At 36.4% G+C, this 12,903-nt stretch overlaps 1 protein-coding gene across 8 annotated transcripts in view; it reads right to left on the bottom strand.

The window, feature by feature from the left end:
* Nucleotides 1-8,791, bottom strand: part of CDK6 (cyclin dependent kinase 6) — a 158,644-nt gene extending 149,853 nt beyond the window's left edge. For 2 of the 8 annotated variants that reach the window (XR_009155072.1, XR_009155073.1), the window contains exon 1: nt 7,888-8,787. The gene's annotated coding sequence lies outside the window, so the exon portion shown is untranslated. Of the gene's footprint in view, nt 1-509; nt 536-7,059; nt 7,132-7,587; nt 7,712-7,887 lie in introns of those variants that run through there. The other 6 variants (XM_058183021.1, XM_058183020.1, XM_058183026.1 and 3 more) reach the window with 6 other exon arrangements.
* Between the last annotated feature and the right edge of the window lie 4,112 nt (nt 8,792-12,903).

The following is a 12,903-nucleotide window of genomic DNA, read 5'->3' as shown; positions in this document are numbered from 1 at the left end:
TAATAATATAATAGCATTAATTTCACTACTTAGTATGCATTACCAGACTACATCCCCATTATTAGCGTTAATATCCCATTCCCTATATTACTAATTTTGTTTCCCTTTCAAAAAGTGCTCGTTTTATTTTTTCAACAAAACTGTCAAGTTGGTCTAAGAGACAATGGTTGGAATTACCTACTACACTAAACCAAGGATAGTTTTGACCAGTTATGTTTACATTATCAAGTTGTAACTGGATACACAATTAAGCCAAACAAATTCCAATACAACACAACTCATTATATGAGCTTCCTTCACTGAACAGGTCACAATCTATACATTCTGAACTCTGTAGGTCAAGACTATCATTATCGAGTTGAGTTTCAAAAATATACTAGTAATCAATCTTTTAAAATTGAAGGTTTCTATTTCTATTAGCTAAAATTTCCAAGCCATCTTCAAGGCCAGAGCATAATCCATTGAGATGCCCTTCAGATTTATAGACTTCAACTTCTAAAATTTCTCACCAAAGAACTACTTTTCTGAGAATTTTGCTGTTGCTGAGAATTCTGGGAATCAAGTCCACATATCTAGAGGGAATCCAAACTGGGAGAATATCAATAACATAAATGGAGAATTGTATGGAATTGACAGCAACAGCCAGATAAGCAAAGCTGCAGCCAGGCAAAATAGGAAAAAAATGGGCTTGGATAAAGGCTGAAGACTTTTCAGTTTCCATCTGCACAGTTAGCAATATGCAAGACGAAGCCAAGATGTAGATGAAATGCATTTTTCATTATTTCTAAAATTGATCATATCTGGATTTTAAAATGTCCTGATTCTTTTATATGTCCAAAGAGACATCTGTTACTTTAGAAAAACAGAGAGATACAGATATGGATTCATCCAAAGAGTGATAGGAGATTCCCAAATGTACATCTTAGGGCAAGGTTAATCTCACTAAGCACAATAATGTTGAATGCTTTCTATGTGTAAGATGTGTCCCACTGACATTACCAAGCTTAAAAGTGCTTTCTTCACATCTAGTCAGTACCAGTAAAATAGGTGAATAATAAGAGTTAATTTTTAATCAAACCACAAATGTTATAATTTATCAAATCCAAACTCCATAATATTTATAAGTCTAATCATTTCCTAGAGTGTAAAAGATCCAGTATGTGAAGAATTCACAAGACAATGTGGGAATGATTCAACAATGAAAAATCAATGCATGGTTGAGAGAAGTAAGCTTTATATCCATAGTTGTCATCTACAATCAGTGATATATTATGACTGGCTACAGCAAATTCAACCTTCAAGTAATAAGGAGTGACAAGGGCTACAAAACCTGTCTATATACAGATCACCAACTTCTCTGTATTATCCCTAATGAGCAACCAAAGCATCACCAAGAATCAAAACTATTTTAATTTTGTTGTAAGTAAATGCCAAAAATCAGTAATTGTGAAAAAAAAACCCGCATTCTTTTAACATAACTTCAAGATTATTAAGGTAATTGCTAGTATTTTATAAATAAAAAAATGGAAACAAATTTAATAAACTATAAAAAAGACAATGGGTACGTTCAGATAACAGTAAACCAGAATTTTTAAACTACACATTTCTTGAAGAAAAACTATGCCTGCCTCAAACAAAGTATTAAATCAAACATATGCTTGAGCATGAACCAGGTCTATGTTTCATATGAGTGTTGTGTAGCTGAGTTTATTAACAACAGAATAATTGATTTTGTACTCCAAACTTTAGAATTCTGCTTAGCTATCCCAAAGATATTTTCTATTATTGCACCTCCTTTTCTCATCCTCCTACTTAATTCTCTACTTCTGCCATTGTGGCTGTGTAAACCAAAAACTTATTTGCAATGTGAGACTAAGTACATCTTATTAAAGCATTCATGTTCTTTACAAAGTTTGTGCAGATGGTTAAAAATCCTCCCCATCTGAAAATACATTTCCTGGGATTAATGGTGAAGAAAAGAAACTGAGCACACATATATATTCAAGGAGAAGACTGATCTCAAAGTAACTACACAAGGTTTTTAAAGGGTGTGGATGCTATAATGCCTTAAGAAAGATGCTTTATTTGGGCTAACTTACATTTTTTTTCATAAAGCTCTATTGTCTGTACCTGTGAATTAATCTCAGAATTTCTAATCAATGAAGATGACTGGCTGGGAAGACATCTTATTAGTTCAATACACTAGAATATGCTAAGTTGGACAAGGCTGGCCTTTTGGTGATTGCTATACTTTGATTATTTTTCTTAAAAGGACTTTTCCCACTATATTGTCTTTCTTATTTCCCTAATTATCCCAACTTATTATTTCTGCTATAGCGTAGTTTTCCTGTCGCTTTCCATAATTTTCACAGCTTTCTACTTCTTCCATTGAATTTTCCCTCCCGCCCATGCTTTTTCCTAAGCTCTCCTTCCCTTTTCAACATTAAAGACCTTTGCTAATATTTTACTCAATAATTATGAAGGTTTCTCTTCTTTTTCAGGCTTTATGTATGGTTTCCTATACTGCAATATGAGTTTTTATTCTGCATACTTAGACACATCTGTTTGTCAGAACTCTACTAGTGAAAATTTATTGAGCAGTTGAAGAGTATTAATAATACTATTCTCTAAATGACCATTCAAATTTACTAAATTAAAGAATGGAGATTATTTTCCGATAAGTATAGAAATATAGTAGAAAAATCCATGACATCACTACTTATGATTTCTACAATATATGGTAAAACAATATATTGCATTAAAGCTAATAAATTTAGTATGACATATGCCAACCTTAATCAACATATGCTAGCTTTTCACAACCAATGTCCTATAAGCATTTCTGAAGGCAGGCATATTTCTATTATTTATTTTGGTACTTTAAAAAAAGATCCCTGACAGCTAAGACATTTGTCTTAAGGAAACTCTTTAATTATCTTTAATTTTTAAATAAATACCTTACAGATAATTCTTGAAAAGGAAAAAGAGCTTACCTTCTTTTTATATCAACCTACATCATTTTTATCTTATAGCAGAATGACTGATTCATATAATTATCACTCGGCTAAGTATTAAGGGCCCTTATTAAAGTCTACAATTACCTCTCTCCAACTATGATTTAAACTATTAATATGTTTGGAAATATTAGTGTTAAATAAGCTAAGAATTGTACTAATACGGTTTTGAAATTGTGACTTCCAGGTCTGTTGGGCTACAATTCTCTTGATTCATGACAATTTGCTTACTCTTTTTAAAAAAACATATTACAAAACATAATGAAAGAAGGTTTTATATTTTCAGAAGATCATTTTAACATGGAGGTGGTCTTTGGAAAAGAAAAATAATTTCAAAACAACATAAACTTGTAAAAATATATTACAAATAAACAAACATGAAGTAAATTTAAGGTAGGAAAATTTCCTCAGAAATAGACAGCATTCTTATAGCTAGTACCAGCAGACTATAGTTCACTGAAGAAAGATGCTATCCAAGAACAATAGCGGGCAGGTAATGTCACACAAAATGAGCAAAACTCTATCTTGCAGGATTCCCACATTTGCAGAATTTTCTAAGTTTTGTGTTTCTTGCTTATAAAATGGCAAGAAATCTTACCACTTTCAGCAGTACTATCAGAAAAACTGGTTTCCCTTCTGCATTTACTGGCAAAAAAGAAATAGGCTTAAGGTAAAGGTTTTCCCCATCTAGTCTAAGGGGCAGTGGTTTGTTTCTTATCTGAGGGAGCCAGTGTTGCCTGAAGACATTTCTGTGGTCATGTGTCCAGCATGACTGTATGCCAAGGTGCACAGAACACTGTTACCATCCCACCAAAGTGGTACCTATTTATCTACTTGTATTTACATGCTTTCAAACTGGTAGGTGGGCAGGAGCTGGGCCAGGAATGGGAGTTCACCTGGTCAGATGGTACTCAGCTGAAAAGATCAGCTTCTTTAACTTCTGAGCCATCGCACCCCTTCTCTTCAACAGGTAACACGGTGACACTTATTTTTGAGTATATACCTATAGTAGTGTGTATCAATGAACTTGAAAGGAGTCATATGTGTAGAACAGTATTCTATGTATATATATTCTGTTTCCCCAAAAGTATGACATCCCCTGATAATAAGCCCAATCGAGCTTTTGAGCGCATGTGCTAAAATAAGCCCCCCCCCCCGGAAAATAAACCCTCCCCGAAAACATTTAAACGCACAGCTGGAAATCGGGTAAGACAGCAAGAGGAGCCCCATCTTGCTCCATATGCCCCAAAATAATAAGGCCAAGCGCTTATTTTGGGGTTCAAAAAAAATAAAAGACAGGGTCTTATTTTCGGGGAAACAAAATTGGATCAGTAAAAGCCCTGCATCTTCTTTTAATAAATCTGCAGTAACTTTTTGTTAATCTTTTATGGTATGTAGCAGTCTTTCATAATCCAAAAGTTATTGATTCATAATAGTATTACAAAAAGTTTCAAAATAAGGAACTGGGAAATATCTTAAGAACTGGAAAAAGAATACAAATGCACTCAAAAAAATAACAGATACATAAACCAAATTGGTTGCCCATTTGCAATTCACACATTTTCATCTTGCAATCCTTTTGATTTGTAATAAGGATAACTACTATCTCCAGAAAAAAAGCTACATCATGTCTTTGCACTATTTTATAATATGATAATGCCAGTAGTCTCAACTTCTGATAGTGTTAATGCCCAATGTTGCAACAATTCATCGGCAAGAAAGATAATTGCTTGGGTAATACCTGGAATACCACAGATAAAGGGCAACTATCAAGTTTTTTCTGCTCATACACTAAAATAAAATATGAATAAAAAAACTATCAGCAAGAAACCTGGTTACAACTAAAATATCTGCAAATGGTTCAGAAGATATTTACTGTAATATTGGCCATAGTGTTTCATAAATTAACCCCTTTCATATAAGTTGATATAATGTGCTTTATCTAGGACTGCCCTAACAGTCAGCTGCATAAACCATAACTGGTGTCAATTTGTTTCTGGACACAATTCAAGATGCTGTTCTGTACCTACACATTCCTAAATGGATTGGGGCCATAGCTGAAAGATCATGTCCCCCAAAGTGAACCTGCTTAAAGATCAGTTTCAAGAAGTTCTATATTTCCTATCACTAGAAAGTTCACATTGCTAGAAACACAATATAAGAATTTTCTGCAGCAGCAATTGTAAACTGACACATTTTCTTTCCTAGGTTTTAGATAATCTGTTCTTCATTTACTTTTGGGAAGGTATTTCAAAAATATTTTGCTTCACCGGTCTTTCAAATGGTTTTAAATGTTTTGGGGTTTCTCCCCTTAAATTTGCTATCTGTGATGCTTTAGAATGGACAAACTATTGGGTAAGGGAAAGATCCCAAATAAGGAACTCGGATATAATTTTATAAAGACTTTCCTTGCTATTGCCAGCAAAGTGTCTGGGTGTTAGTGCCTGAATATTTTGTGTTTCAATTAAGATGCTTTCTCTCAACAAAGTTGTTCAGGAAAAGTAATACTCTTACTTTCTCGTATTATACATAATTCTTAATTATGTATAATATCCATAAATATACTAAATCAAAGGATGTATGAAATTTGAATCCCACTAACAATAGTGGAATTGGGAAGAAATAAAGTCCTTAACTGTCCAAAATAGCCATTTTTTCTGTGCCAGATATAAACATTCAGAATTTTCACAAAGTTCTAACCCTAGCTTGTTAACAAATAAGCATTTCTTTTAAACCAATTCTCAATTTACATACAGTAAAACAAATCTAGAGTTGCACTGCATTCTGGTTTCTATTTCTGCCTGTTACACAGAAGAACATTGAAGATGGCACCTAAAAGTGCTTTTCCACAAGGTAACAGGGCAAGAAAGTCCAGTTGCCTTTTGGAAAAGCACTTTTGGGACAACCATGACCTGGATGATTAAGAATCTCCATAGACATGACAGACAGCAGCATTTGAACCCCTCATTTTATATAAAATGGATCCAACTTGTGCATGATATAAAATCACATCTTCAGTCCAGCCACTTCATATTTTCCAAATAATACTGGATTACAGGATCCATCATTTCCAGCCAACACACAAAAAGGTACAGATACTTTATCATCTTATGTGAACAGTATTTCACTTCTTAGAGTCAACCAGACAACAATTATAGGTTGGATTTGTTTTGGTTTTTTTAAAAAAATATTAACATAAGGAGGGCAAGAAGGCAAATAAGTGTAATTTTTCCTTCTTCAGTTTCAATTTCAACAAAAAACAGATCACCCACAACTGATAATTTTCTTCAAAAATCCAGAAATGATAGCTAACTATGCAATAAATGTGATATTTACTTTACCTATTTAATATGATGATTTATTTTAACTATTTAAAGCATAAATTTGAGTTCCATTTCTAATTTTCACAATTTCTCTTAATCAGTTAGTAATTCTGTCCTGGTACCAAATAGGAGAAAGCTAATCTACAAAGAGCAGCAGTGATTCTCTGTGGCTTTTGGCAGGCATTGTTGCCAGTCCTAACTAGACAAACCAGAAATTAAAGATGGGAACTTTTAGCATGCCTGAAGGAATTTGGAGTACAAATTCTGCAGATTGTGCTGCTAAAACAGAGGGCCCCAAAGTGGGAAAAGCTTCTGAAGCTCAAGGATAGTTTTCGGAATGATGGACAGGCATTGTTACATGCTAAAAAGCTGTTATCCTTTTGGATGTAACATTATAATTACTTTTATAGAATATATTTTGATCCCACCTTTCTCCCACCATAACATTCAAAGTTGCTTTTGTAGGTGTTTCAGAAAATGTCCCCAAACCCAATTGACTAGCCCAATATAATTTCTATAAGGCTACTCTATTTTTAAAATCTGCTTGAAAAGAAACCTGACAATTCTACAACATGGACCCTCTCCTCTGTTAGAAATGAAAGACAACCACCCAAAGTTAACTACAAGTTGCAACTGCAGGAAAAGAACATTCCAAGCACCCGCCACCAAATAGACCCTTCCCTAAGGTAAAGGTTCAGTAGCCAATAGAAAATAAGAATGACCAACGAGACGGCGGAGGCGCCGAGTGCCTCTGGGATGGAAGTCGCCCCCCACTGTCCAGGCGGCCTCTGATGTGCGAGGTTGGAAGATGGGAATCTGGGGCGGCTCCATGTGGGAGGTCGTCAAGGGGCGGGGGCTCAGGCAACACCGTTTTCGACTGTCGGAGGCGGCCACGCATGCAGCCCGGGGATGATTGTATGATGCGGGAGCTCCATGCGGAGCGCTCGTGGCTGCTGGCAACGGGCAATTATCATTTCAATAAAAATACACATCCTAGGGGGTTAAAAGGGGGGTTATCAAGGGTTAGGGTTAAAATTCCCACTCCAAGAAATTACATTCAACTGTTTGCCATGCAGAAGTTACGTGAAGAAATCGTGCATCAACTTGATGCATTACATGTGCTACGAGACTGTCGGCAACAGCAAGTCTAGGACGGATAAACCCCTTCCCTTTTCTCTTAATATCCTTCTGCAGCCTCCTAAAATAGAAAATAAATGAAGTAAATGTTTAGCGCAGCAACACTTCCCCACCGTTTCTTACTTTGGCCACGGTTAAGACGGCTCAAGCTTGTCCATGAAAATCCCACGCGGACACGGAACGTGGTTCTCTGTAGAAGCTGCGCCGATCGCACAAGGACCACCCCAAAGCGCTCCCCTATGCAGCATGCAAGTAATGTGGAGAGAAGGGGTGGGTGGGAAACTAGAACAATACTTTTCAGCCCCCCCCCTTTTTGTTATTTCGAAAGCCCCATTCCAGCCACCCACCTCTGGAAATTAATGAAGCATTAAGCTACTGATCTGTTAAGAGCACATGGGCACTTTCAGAAGTACCTGGAATTGCTCAGGCTCAGCTTCGGCTCTTCTGAGGAAGTTACCACTTAAGTGGTCTCCAGCAAGACAGGAGTTAAAAGTATTTTTAAAAAAAAGAGAGAGAGAAAAAAAAGATGAAAAGCAAAGACCTGGTGAGGCAGGAAAAACAATGGAGAGCGTCTTTTCTAATATATGTATTTAAAAATTCCGCTTCCCATGAAAATGAGGAGACACTCAGCAGAATCGATCCGGATTCAAAGCGTTCACATGGTGACAGGGGAGGGTGAGCTTCCACGAGCGGAGCCCAGCAGCCGCGACTGGGGCCACACAGGTAGTGGCAGCAGCAACTCCGAAGCTCTACCGCTGCCCCGCATTCGCATCTTCCTGCCAGCCGGGAGGGCAGACTACACCTTAAAGCGCTGAGGATCCCCTCCCCCTCTTTGGGGAAAAAGTGAAAGAGGCGCTGCTAAATTTTCTGGGGCTGATCAAAGCCTTGCAACGAACAGTCTCCCGAATGCAAGGCTCCGCGTTAGCTCTGCACGCCGCCGCCGCCTCTCCGCGCAGTCCCAGTTTCTCTCTCTCTCCTCGGTTCCTGAGCTCGGTTTGAGACCAGCAGCAGGAGCAAAAGAGTTTCCCCCCACCTCGCCTCTACTTTTTTCTCCCCTTGGTTTCCCACGCTGGCTGAATGAGATTTGACCCCGTTTCAAAAAAGTTTGACATAGTGCTTCAACATTTCCGCATTCCAGCCAGACTACAAAGGCAGCGGCCGCCTTCTTCTCTTTTCTGTCTCTGCTCTCTGTCTTCACACTCAATGAAATCCTTCATGAGCTCTCTGCCAAAAGCAGCCGCATACCGCAAGGGTCGCATCGGCGAGCACAGCGCAAGGAACAGGCGCCCGGAGGCCGGAGGAGCAACGCAGGGTGCTCGGCGAGGCGCGGGAAGGACAACCCAACGCGGGGAGGAGCGCCGGCTGCATCACAGCGCTCTCCTGGGAGGCTTCCGTGCTCGGCGCTGTATAAATCTCAAGCAAAAAAACCCTGTAATGATGGGAACGAACGTCTTGGTCATGACGCCTATGAATAAGAATAATATAGCCGCGGAATAGCTTTAATCCGACTTTCTTGTGCAAATCTCATCCCGCGTTGGGTAGCATTACGCAAGAGTATTTTTAGTCCTTTCATCTGCATTAAAATTAGGAATGGTATTTAATTCGTTTTAACAAAACATATAATCTACCCCACAAATGAGCCTACCAGGGCTCTTGCATATTGCAGTTGAGACCGGCTAAATAAAATACCCATGAGGCTGATTAAAGAAAAACATCCATAAATAGCCTCTATCAGCAAAGTTGCTAGGATGCAGAATGGAGGATAGAAACAACGTAGTAGGAAAACATTCAAAAAATAATACGTCTTAAAAAAATTGATATCTAGATAAAATCTCTCCTAGACTATATCCTATAAATCCAATTGAAAATAATTCTACAATTGAAAACTTTAACTCTCATACTATTATTGAGATTAAAACCAAATTATATTTCCATTCTTAGAATAAACCACATTGGACCCAAGAACTCTCCATAGAAAGTATTTTTACAGTATTATTTTTGCTCTGTTTCTATTCTGCTTTGCAATACTGTATTTATTGATAGGTTGATTGATTTTCTGTTTAATCTGTTCTAGAAACATTAATACAAGTAGGGATATGGTACTATTAGTACCATATTGGAGTGTAGCATAGAGCTTGGTTTTCCAATAATTTATTTTTTGTGAAATTATAGTTGATAGTATTTACCCTTTGACCTGGTATTTCACCAGGTAGCAGGTGTCTTGCATTGTTTAGCTTTCTCTTTTTTCTGACATCTTATATATCATTATTTGATTTTTTTCTACAATAGGCGATTTTCAAACTGAATGCTGTTCTAACCCAGCTACAATCTGTTTTTTTTAGTTGTGTACTTTTAAAGCAAATGAAAGTGTGTTTATGCAAGTGCACTCGCTCAACTTAAACCTTATTTAATAATCCTACTTAATAATACTAAATAAAATTCTGCTTAATAATAAATAGTAGCTAGAGATCTTTGGACCAAACTACCAACAAAAAAAATCATTGGAATGTGTGTTTTCCACATACAGATCTTTCCAACTTGCATTCCAATGAGTATATTGTCATCTACTATGTGGCAAGATACATCTATTTCCCATTAACTTCAGTCCGCTTTCCTATGCAGAAGATTAAAAAAGGTATTAAGGTCTTAAGGGATATATTTTCTGTTTAGTAAATGTAATGCTGATTGAGCAAAACTAAGTGGATGGTAAAAAAAAGTTGAGCATGTAGGAACTGCTAGGAAAAACATTCCAGAAAAGCTGAACAGTGATGGTCCACTGTGCTCTCTGAGCTTGATTGATTTCTTGAAGATGTTTCATTCCCAAACTAGGTAACATCATCAGTGCTTGAAGGGCGTGGGGTTTGCTCACAAGTGGCTTGTCCTGTCAATGTTGGGGAAATTGGCTTTGCTGGTTCCTTGATTGAGCTGCTATGTACTATTAGCTTGTTTGTCTGAGTTGGTATACCTTGATTGGGGTACTTTTTTTGGTTGTTGATTGTTGTTTGCTTCTTGACTGCTTCCTAATGTTTATTATCTGGAGCACACCAGGATAGTTTATGGGGTAACTTAGTAGCAATATAAGAACTATCATTAATAGATCCCAATGCTTTAAGATGATCATCACTGATGAGCTAATATCATCCTGTAAGCATGAAGACAGTTCCTTTGCCGAATATATTGACAATCTTTTTAAAAATTAGATTATTAAATAATAAATCAAGAGTTCTTATTTTCATCATATTAATGCATTCAAATATAATGCTGTAAAAGACTGTAAGAAGCAGACAAATATCTGAAGATGATACCATTTGCAGCTACATTCAGAAATGGTGGCTCAACAGAATTTCTCAGCTGATTCTGAAAGCATCCATACTGAATGCATTTGCTAGTTCTTTAACTCTTAAAATTGAGGGTATCACTTGCTTTGCCTTGAGGTCTAATTGTTACATATAGACTGCACTCCTGCGTAATTAGTAACGTAACAATTATTTGTTGTACAAGCCATTATAGCTGTGTTACCAAGGGACTTAGCTGTAACAGTTTGATTCATATATCATCTTAAGCCAAACATATTGTAGCTTTTTTGTGTGTGTGAACCCCACTCTTTGGGTCTCCAAGTAACTACCATTGTTTCCTCTCTTACAACTATAGTCCATCAAGCAGAGCTGACTGCAGATTGAGATGAAATACAATATCAAGAGGCGTGTTATAAGGGGGTTATTATTTAACTAATTCATTATTTTACTATTCTTTTTATTTCTCTTATGTGATTTTTATATCTGTGTAAGCTGCCATATGCGAGTAGGCAGCAATATAAATTTTCTAAAACAAATAAAAATAAAATCCAGAAACATTTTTTCCTCATAGAACTAACTAACTAAATAAATAAATTTCCTCATAGAAATTTATTGGTACTTTCACCAATAAATGATGCTTCAAGACTTAACAGAAAGTATTGGGGCATTTTCAAGATTAAAACAAATACTATTTTAACTATCTCTAATAGAATATGGGCAAGGAAAAAAGTGTTACGTCTTTTCCCTTTCAAAAGAATGATGTTACTCTACCCCCAATTCAGAGGGACTGTTGCTTCTCTGTTCCCAAACATAAGCAAATCAGTAATGGGATTAGAATCTCTATGAAAGCAATTCCTTTGATTGGGAGTTGTATTCCACAACGTCCAGAGAGTGCCCATTGATGTAACTCTAGCATTGGGGTGAGGAGCTTGAACTAGTTATAGAAAATGATTTTGCATCATTTACCATGCAGAGTACTGGTTGTGGGGAAAAGATTCCCATAAAAAAGCTGCTTATTCCCGCCCTCCATTTACAAAAATTAAATTTTCAACACACTATCATTTCTCTTCCAGATCAATTTTATGTGTCTTCACAACAGACACTCTACCTCAGTTTAACTTCAGGTCTAACACAAGACATCCCTTTTGATACCCATCTCACACACCACTGTTATAAAATGATTTCTTTTTATCTAGTTGTTGTGACAGACAAGCACCATAATCATAAAATCAGATATTTGCCTCAGCCTAATTCTAATCCTTTCCTTCTCCGACTATATGAATGACCATGAAAAGATCCACTGAAATGGGGAAGAAAGATATAAAATAGTTAAAACAAAAGATCCTTTAGTGCAGATCTTTTGTTCAGACAGCTGAACAAAATATTTATTGGTTTTAGCTTTTCTCTTGCCTCTTATTGCTATCCTCTGTGGCATAACGTTGCATTATTACTATGATGACTATAGCCAAAAAAGAAATCAAACTCAGCTCAGTTTCTTTCCACAGGATTTAAATATATAGGTGAGGGTAGAACTTGGAACAGTGCCCTCTCCAATAAACATTTTAATCTGTGGTAATCCAGTCTTTGAATGCTCTTAGCATAAAGTACTACTTTAACACCTGCCCCTTAGAACATGATAGTATTGTAGTTAACTGCTAAGTGGCAGGTGTTCGAATATCTCTTGAGAAACTGTTGTATTTTCCTTTTGCAGTTAAAGAGAAACATGTTTAGAATGCCACTTTGTGAATGAAAATGGGGCTTTATTATCGTGTTCCCTTTATTATCTCAAATTGCTTTAAAAATATGTTTGATAGAACCTTAAATTGGGAGGATTTCACAAGAGAAAGTTGTTCAGAGAGAAAACAGAGCAACAGATGTTCATTATGGTTGTTTCTTACAAAACAGAGCTACAGAAAAATGTTGGATATGTTTAAAATATGTCTGTTTCACATTTGTTTACTTTATTTCATCACTGTTATTTTACTTCTTACTACTACTGACAGACATAGATATAGATACAAAATATAATACCATTCTGCCAAAGGAATAATTCTGCAATTATTAGAATATAGCAATAATTACTAGTAATAATAAATATTTATATATTTATAATCTAAGAATTCTGGCTCTATG

Source organism: Ahaetulla prasina, chromosome 4, assembly GCF_028640845.1.
Source record: "Ahaetulla prasina isolate Xishuangbanna chromosome 4, ASM2864084v1, whole genome shotgun sequence".
NCBI classification, from domain to species: domain Eukaryota; kingdom Metazoa; phylum Chordata; class Lepidosauria; order Squamata; family Colubridae; genus Ahaetulla; species Ahaetulla prasina.
The sequence above is the reverse complement of the archived record's forward strand: the minus strand, read 5'-3'. Positions and strand labels throughout refer to the sequence as shown.